An 8,935-nucleotide genomic window follows, 5' to 3' on the forward strand; every position below is an offset into this window, starting at 1 on the left:
AGAAAAATGAACTATTGATATAAAAAGATTCCAAGTGCCAGGAATTTGAATTTTCCCTCCTGACAAACTTAGAGGTCATACTGGTCATCAACATTATTATGAAATACAGCAATGCCAGCTAAATATTTGGAAAGTAACTTTGGTCTTAGGTAAATAAGGATTACATTCTATGTTTTTGCATGTAAAATGATAAGTATTTGTACGTGTTTATGAAAATAAATGCATTTAAAGTTTTGAATCAAGGTAGACAACTCTTATCGGCCATTTTGATGCCAGGATAAACAAAGTAAGTGAATAAATCATTTAATGAAGTATAAACCTCCTTAAAGTGTCTTATATAGTCCTAGAGCCTCAGAATGTCCTATATCATGGTCTTAATTCCTTCCTTTACCAGAAAATTATCTAAACAAATAAAATCAGCAAATATGAATGGCTGCGGCAAGTTCAGGAATTCTGACAGGTAAAGTTCAGGAATCCTGGCAGGTAAGTTTAAAGCATTGACTGAACAAATTTTACCTCATTTGTCAATAAAATTATGCTAGTTTGATGTTCATATTGTCATAAAAACATTATTTGTTTTAAACTGATATATCCATTACAAGGTCCTAAAAGTAATTTAGTTGATAAACATTCACAGTCCCTTACACTCTCCCCCTCTTAAAAGAAATAAAACACTTTTTAAATGTTTTCTGTCTGTTTTTCTTATTTTCTTCTTCGGTATGGTTGATTCTCTCTGTCACATTTTTTGACATTAGGACACCACTAGTAGAAACATTGTTGTTGTCAGCATCATTTCCTTATTAAATTGAAGTTCCTGGCAGGCTTTAAAGTGTAGAAAATTTTTTTTCAGTTTTGTTTGGAACTAGATTTTTATCTTTTGTTAAAAGTTAAAGAAAAGTAGTAGTTTGTCAGATTTTGTCGGGTAACTGAACTCTCCTTAAAAAAGATTTATCTGCTTATTTTCCAATGTCTCTGTCACACAATTGTCTAAGTTAATTCTATATAAGCATTTTAATCAAAATGTTACTTTTGTTTTCTTTAAAAAATTTTACTTTGATTCCAAAAGATATCCTTATTATTAAATGTTTGATAAAGTGTGTATTGTTCAACAGAGCAAATTACAGCAAAAATTGAAAGATAACCATTTCCTTGATAATACTAAAATATTCATTTCAAGTATAACAGTTAACAAAAAACGTAAGAGAAAGATAAACTTAACAACCACTTAAACCAAAGGAAATTCACTCCTAACCATTGCCTGTCAATGGTTTTGAATTCCAATGGTTAAAGCGATGCAATGTATAATTGCAAAAAAAGGTTCGCAAATAACCATAATCCACATAGTGAAACATGGTTGATCAGGCCATTTCCAACTATGAATTTCAACAACACCACACAGAGCTCTGTGATTCACTTCAAAATTTCACATTAATCTTGTCATTTCAGTATCAATCCCATTGAACCATTGTACATGTATACAGTAATTATGTATTACAGCTAATTCCCATCTTTGCTTTACTTTATCCTATTTCAATTTCATAGAACCATAGTTTATGTATAATTAGTTTTAATTACCATTGTTTTTGTATTTAAGCTGAATGAATTACTGTTCATGTCTTTCTGATGCTCTACTTTGTATTATTCCTATTGAACCATTGTATCAAAACATAATTAATCACTATTCTTTAATATTAATGTCTGGAGCTTCTGGTGCTTTTTTTTAACAGTCATAACTTATAACAAATCAACAGTTAACTTCAAATATAACCAATAATAAAGTTTAACAATTTTAGTAGTCCATAAAATTATGTTTTCACTTCCCACTTGTGTTTTAAGCTTTCTTATCCAAGTTGGGAAAGTTTTCTACTTTAGGACATTACTGATTTATTTCTTTATGACCAGAACCAAAGATACCCTCAAATGTTTCGATTATCCCCAACTGCATGCCCAAACTGATTTGCAGTTTTCCACAATACATTTATACTTCAGGTCTTAACCTAAGCCTCTGTAAATTGTGTGAAGTGTCATCAGCTCCTGGGCGCAAGGGTCAAGATCAGGATATGCTTTCCTTATCATCTGCTGGTTAGCATCAGCAGCAAACTGAGATGCACTTTCACCTGGGATTCTAACCCGTGCCTCTAATAGTGACAACCATTTTGACCTTTGATTTATACCACCAAACCTCTGTTCAAGCCTTGATATAAGTGTATGATAGTGTTCCTTCATTTCAGTGGGTAGGTGACTATAAAATTCAAGTGCCTTCCCTCTAAGAGAGCCTGCCAAAACTAGAGCCTTTGTGCGTTGATTCCAGTTCCCTAACTTTGCACATACATCAAACTGAGTCTCAAATATCTCCCAATCACTTTCACCTGTCTAAAGGTCTGGCTTCATAGTTATTGAATTGTTCTCATTTCTATGATGTATAGGAGAGAATGAATAACTTCTATTATTAGGCATTTCAAGATGTCTCTGCCTTTGAGCTTGTGATGGGCTTCTACTATTATTTCTGTCACCCCTTGCTTCTGAGTCATAGTCACTCATTTGGCCTGTTAATTGTATATTTCGATTTTCTTCATCACATGAGGAAGACCTAATATTATTTTCTTCTGTATTTGTAAGAACAATTTCACTTCCAGAGTCTGACATTATTATTATATTCTTTCTTTTGTAATTTCTTAATGGTGATTAACTTTTGGGTAGTTGTAAGTCCTTTTTGGTATTTTATATAAGTCTTCAAGTTCAAGGTCAATTCCAGGAAAAATGTAAACAGTTTTTTAATCCTCTAATTCTGACACCAATTGTAAGCTAAGTCAAAGACTGTTCAAATAACAACTTTTATTGATAAAAGGTTTATTCTACAATTTCTTTATTCAACTCTGAAGAGCACTAAATTTGCTAGATTCAACAATAAAAGTTTCCATGAAAATATTACAAAATGCTCTTGTCACTAGTTTTCGCGACTGTCAGGATTTAAAGCCAAAATGCAAACTGAACACAGCCTGTCATGGCTACTTATATAGACTCTGAAATAGCCAGGACTGTCACAATTGACCAATCATAACATTCCATTTGGCCTGGCAGTCTGGCAGGAAAGACAGGGATTGCTTAAAATGGCAGCCATATTGACAGGAATAATTTAGAAAATGTAAATTAACAAAGTTAACAAATAACAAAATATGCAATAAACACTTAAATTAGATGCCTAACTTGATGCACTTAATATCTGTGCCAAAAACAATCATGGTTTATAGCTTAGAAAAATGAACTATTGATATAAAAGATTCCAAGTGCGAGGAATTTGAATTTTCCCTCCTGACAAACTTAGAGGTCATACTGGTCATCAACATTATTATGAAATACAGCAATGCCAGCTAAATATTTGGAAAGTAACTTTGGTCTTAGGTAAATAAGGATTACATTCTATGTTTTTGCATGTTAAAAATGATAAGTATTTGTACATGTTTATGAAAAATAAATTCATTTTAAAGTTTTGAATCAAGGTAGACAACTCTTATCGGCCATTTTTGATGCCAGGGATAAACAAAGTAAGTGAATAAATCATTTAATGAAGTATAAACCTCCTTAAAGTGTCTTATATAGTCCTAGAGCCTCAGAATGTCCTATATCATGGTCTTAATTCCTTCCTTTACCAGAAAATTATCTAAACAAATAAAATCAGCAAATATGAATGGCTGCGGCAAGTTCAGGAATTCTGACAGGTAAAGTTCAGGAATCCTGGCAGGTAAGTTTAAAGCATTGACTGAACAATTTTACCTCATTTGTCAATAAATTATGCTAGTTTGATGTTCATATTGTCATAAAACATTATTTGTTTTAAACTGATATATCCATTACAAGGTCCTAAAAGTAATTTAGTTGATAAACATTCACAGTCCCTTACAATATTTATAGAACTTTTTGTTGATTACGTGGATAATTGATTATTGCATGATAAAATTTAAAAACACGATTATGACAAAATTTATTTTTACTGTGCACTCAAATTTACACTTGAATCCACATAATGTCACAAAACAAATGTCAAATATAGACAAAGAAACAATTAATTTCAAATTTAACTGTTGCCCATGGTCTCAAAAATATATAATCGAAGTGACAAACAAATGACTATTCCAGTTTGCAAAGCCACGGAAGTTTGTTGATAAGAATTTTGTTTTCTTAGTGGGGGCCAGTAAGAAAAGAATGGGTTTTACCTTTAAAACGGGGTTGATTTTTTTTTGGGAATAATTTTTTTTAAAACTTTTATAGGAAATTTTTAATTTGTTTAAATTAATTTAAAAATTCGTTTAAAATAAAAATGTAAAAATTAAAGTTCTTTTTGTCAAAAAACCCCTTTTTTTTAAATTTTATTCGAAATTTTAAATTTTAAAAACCTTTTGTTTGCTGAATTTTTTGTAATGAATTTTTTATGTTGAAAGTGAAACAGTTTTTTAAGGGTTTCGTGATTTTTAAAAAAAAGGAAAAAAAGAATAAAAAAAAAAGAAAAAAAAGAAAGAAAACCGGAGGGTACCATCAAATAAATTGATTGCTCGACCAGACTGCTCTTATAATGCGAAGCTAGACGGCTCTATATTTGCGGGTAAAGGCTAAAAATCTGATCCGGTTTCCAGCTAGGTAAGGGTTAAGTTAATATACTTTGAATATTACTTTCGATTTGACTTTTATAGTATATATTTTTGACTTAATCTTCAGCGACCAAAATTTAATCCTTGTCCCTGGTTGCCGGGGGTTAAACAGCACTTTTTCGTTTACAATGGAAGAAAAAGGAAAAAAAATGAACATCAGAACAAAGCTCCACTGCTAAATAACTTAAACAACAACAACACCAACAACACAATTGCTCGTTTGAGCTAGGGGCAGCAGGGACTGTAGACAATCGTGCGTCGTTTCTGGCTTATTCAAGCACGATAAAAGTTTGAGAAAGTTCGCTTTCCCCGTTTAAGTATATCAGCGTACTATTATTGCTTGATTCTATACTCCAAAACTTGTAGATCGTCACAGGATTAATAGTGTGTCTTGTATTTCAAAAAAAATCTCATATGAAAAAATATTTAGACGTATTTTTGTCGTTTTCTTTATATTGCACAAATTAGTTATTCGTCACACTGTTAAGCTTTTCGATTTCAATTGTATAGTATGTAATTATGTGTTTTACTTTATTGTATGCTCTAACCACGGAACATATCTGAAATACTTTCTTGGGTAGAATGATTATGTATATTTTGATATAAAGTATTGCATATTTCATCAGTAAGTTAAATATAAAAGGTGGCGCATAAGATATCAAGAAATGAATTACATTTGATAGAAATCAGAATTGTTATCAAGTGTCATGTATCATATACTAGCATATCGACACAAGGAGGATGATTTCAAGTGTTGTCATAGACAACTTTGCAATATTCCTCCTGAGCAATTCATTAATATTTATTATAGTTAACACGTGGTCTACTGACTAGAACTGAATCAGCCTATGCAACCAATGCACTGCTTGCTATTCAGTCAGTACACGTTTTGAAATATTCCATCAAAATGATGAATAGTTTGCTCAGTTTAAAGGATACGCCCGTTTTGTGTTTTAATGGGTGATAAGGGTTACATGTATAATGCTGGTTTAATATGTATAGGATAATTAAGTTTCTTCTATAAATACAGGTTATATTTTCATTGAGTGGTGTGAAAATAAATAGTTAACTAGTGGCAGTAGAAAGATGAAAATAAATCCTGTAATAAAAGAAAAAAACTTGAATTTTCTGTTTATTATATACTTTAGAAGAAGTAGTCCGGCAAGACACCAGTGAAAATAAGGAAAGTATGTTTCACTGTAGTGAAAAATAATTTTATACAGTGAAAGAAAGGAAATAAAAAAATACATTTTTAAATTTTTTAAGCAATAATTCATTCATAAGTATATGATGAATGCATAATACATATAATGTTGATGCCATTCAAGAAAATCTCTAATACTTAATTATTAATTGTATAAGAAAACTAAAGATGTTCGTTCACCAACCGATATTTTTGCAGGTTGAGCGATGCATGCATTCGTTACGTGCTTTATCTTATTTTGGAACATTTTTTTTAAACATCTAAGGTGTTTAATAGAAACTTGTTTCTGTAATAAAACTTGTCCCTTATTTTTATTATGCATTACTTTCTCTTCGTTGATATACAATTACGTTTTTATCACTGATGTCAGTTGACTGTACACAAAATCATGTTTATAAAATATTGAATATTGTTATTTGGCAATAATTCATGTTGGTTATTCACCACCCTATAACTTTGTTGACACTTGAATTGAATAGATCGTATATGTTTGTATTTTTAAAATGATCTTAAAGTTGTTATCTTTTTTTGGTTTTGATTCAAGTATCGTGTTGAGATTATATTTGTGTGTTTGCTTCTGTGCATAAAATGCATACTATATAAAAATAAAAACCTAATAAAATAGAATTATAACGATTTGTAATAAATAAATGTAAAGTTGCACCATATGGTCAGAGAGAGGATCGAAAAATCTCAACCTAAGGTCGACCGGTACTTATTCATTGTATTGTATAAAAGAAAACATATCTATGTCACTGAAAACATATCTATGTCACTTTGCCACAAAGGGGCCACATAATGGCCTCCATTTTTTACCACGTGACTTAAAGTAGTTCCAAAATGTCGCCTAAGTATGCTAGAAGGCTATCGCGAAGCATAAAAGCCGGGGAGATCTGACTTTATCTTTGACAAGCCAACCATTACAATTAACTCTACGCATAACGAAAACACACTGGGGAATAACATACAGCGTTATTCTGACGCCATCTTGATAGCTTAGTGCCTGCGGGTAGTTGACCTACAACCAATTTCTCGTACATATGCTGAAACTTTATCTTACATAATACTAGAAGTTTCGTCCTTAAAGTAATACCTGGTGTAGCTGTCTATTTGAAACACAATAAAATGTCATATTCTATAAAGCAAATCTAAATATTATGACAAAGTGAAATGAGTATATGGTATTAATCCACTTTTTTATCTCGTACTATACAGGCGATATATGTTTAATAAAACTGTGTCATTCTACGTGCAAAAAGTGTATCATGTTCATATAAGGTACTTACAATCCTTTGTGAAATTCATACGCAAGGAGAGAGAAAATTGATACCTTTTAGAAGGATGTAATTGTTGAATCGGGAAATTGAAAAAGAGGAAATGTATAATAAGGAAATTAGATGTAATAAATTGTGAAATAAGATATACACGGCATTTGCTTTTTCGTCTATTAAGAACCCCACTGTCCCCATTGAAGTGGATTAGTTTACAAGGGATACATTTTTCATAAGTATTTAAAACAATATGAATGTTTCATTTGGATATTCTCAAAAAGAATTGCTTGAAAGAGAAATGTTGATAAAGTTTTAAGCGGTTTAGTACGAACATTTATATGTAATTGAAGTAACTGACCATGAACTCTTATGCTGGTTTCATGCTATTAACGTTGTCTATATACAAATATAGCCATTGACAAGGCAGTAATCGTTAGCGAATTGATGTGAGTACGGCTATTATTTAGATTCGTGACCGAAGTGCCATTTTCGAATTGCTAGAACATGATCACGATTAAGTCTTTGACAGATTATTTTGTAGATACTGAAACTTCACGGTTAAATGTTAAAGGATCCAAGATTCAAACATTACTATGCTAAGAATCGTATGCTTTCTAATGCAGCTAAGACAAATATTATTTTTGATTAGGTTCGCGTCGCACCAACATATGTGGCAAGTCCAGTTTTACTGGTGAAGGAATACCTCAGGTGCTCCCCTGTGCATTATATCAGGCATGAACCGTCACCTGAGTAGAACCACCAACGTTCCAGAAACTGGCGGCGTAGCTTCCACATATAAATAATTCACATTCCCTGGTTGAAGGAACAAATGGTTGGAAGTCAACGACCTTAATTATATTACGACCATGTACCCCCTAAGACATAACAAGGTACAATCTTAATAAGTCGTTCGTAGGTAGCCGGTGAATAGTTTACATTGTATTCTGCTGGTACTAGTGAGCGGAGACACCTGTCAGTACATATAATGCTTAAAGAAGACAGGGAGGAGAACGAACATGCAACGTTTTTGTATAATATGTTTTGTTGGGTGACCAGAATGAAGACAAGATCAAGTAACCACTTTTGAAGAAAAGTGAGTGAGCCCCTTCTCACACTCTCTCAATTTAATGAAGGAAGACATTGAACAAGAATTTAACGTACCACACCTGATGAAACTGTATCCCCTTTTGTTATCTTTTAGACTGTTTTCCCCTTTTATTATTTTTAAGACTTGCAATAAAATGTATTATAAACAAGGGCCACACTATCTATCATACTAAAATAATAAAATAATATGCATTTACCCCCTTTTTTAAGCGACCAGTTTTTCCATTTGCTATGAATATCTTTAAGAATTCATACCTATAAATGGTGGTATTTGCCAAAACGTCTGTAATTCTATAAAAGTAATAACCCGAATATTTTGTTTATCCTTCTATAATTTACATGCGTTAAAAAGAGCCACGTTTTTGCTAAAAATTTCTTTAAATATATTTATAAGAAAAAAAAAACAAACATAGATCTTGATTAGTTTTTAAAACATTTGTAGTACATTTTGTCATTTATATATTTACTGTTGACCGTTCAAATGCGGTGCCTTTGCGTATTTCTTTCTTTTTGTCTTGTCAACGGTTAAATGATTTTGTGTAGAGACATTTTCACAGTTCATCCCCATTTTTCATTTTGTCCTCTCCGCTATAACTACACTTTTTAATTTTTTTCTTGTTCTTGTATTAGATAATCTATGCGCTCTCTTCTTCCTGAAGTGTCCTTTCCATCCCCGTGGCTTGCCCCACTCATATTTGGTACGCCCA

Source organism: Ruditapes philippinarum, unplaced genomic scaffold, assembly GCF_026571515.1.
Source record: "Ruditapes philippinarum isolate M1 unplaced genomic scaffold, ASM2657151v2 ctg1039_1_1_1_1, whole genome shotgun sequence".
Taxonomy (NCBI): domain Eukaryota; kingdom Metazoa; phylum Mollusca; class Bivalvia; order Venerida; family Veneridae; genus Ruditapes; species Ruditapes philippinarum.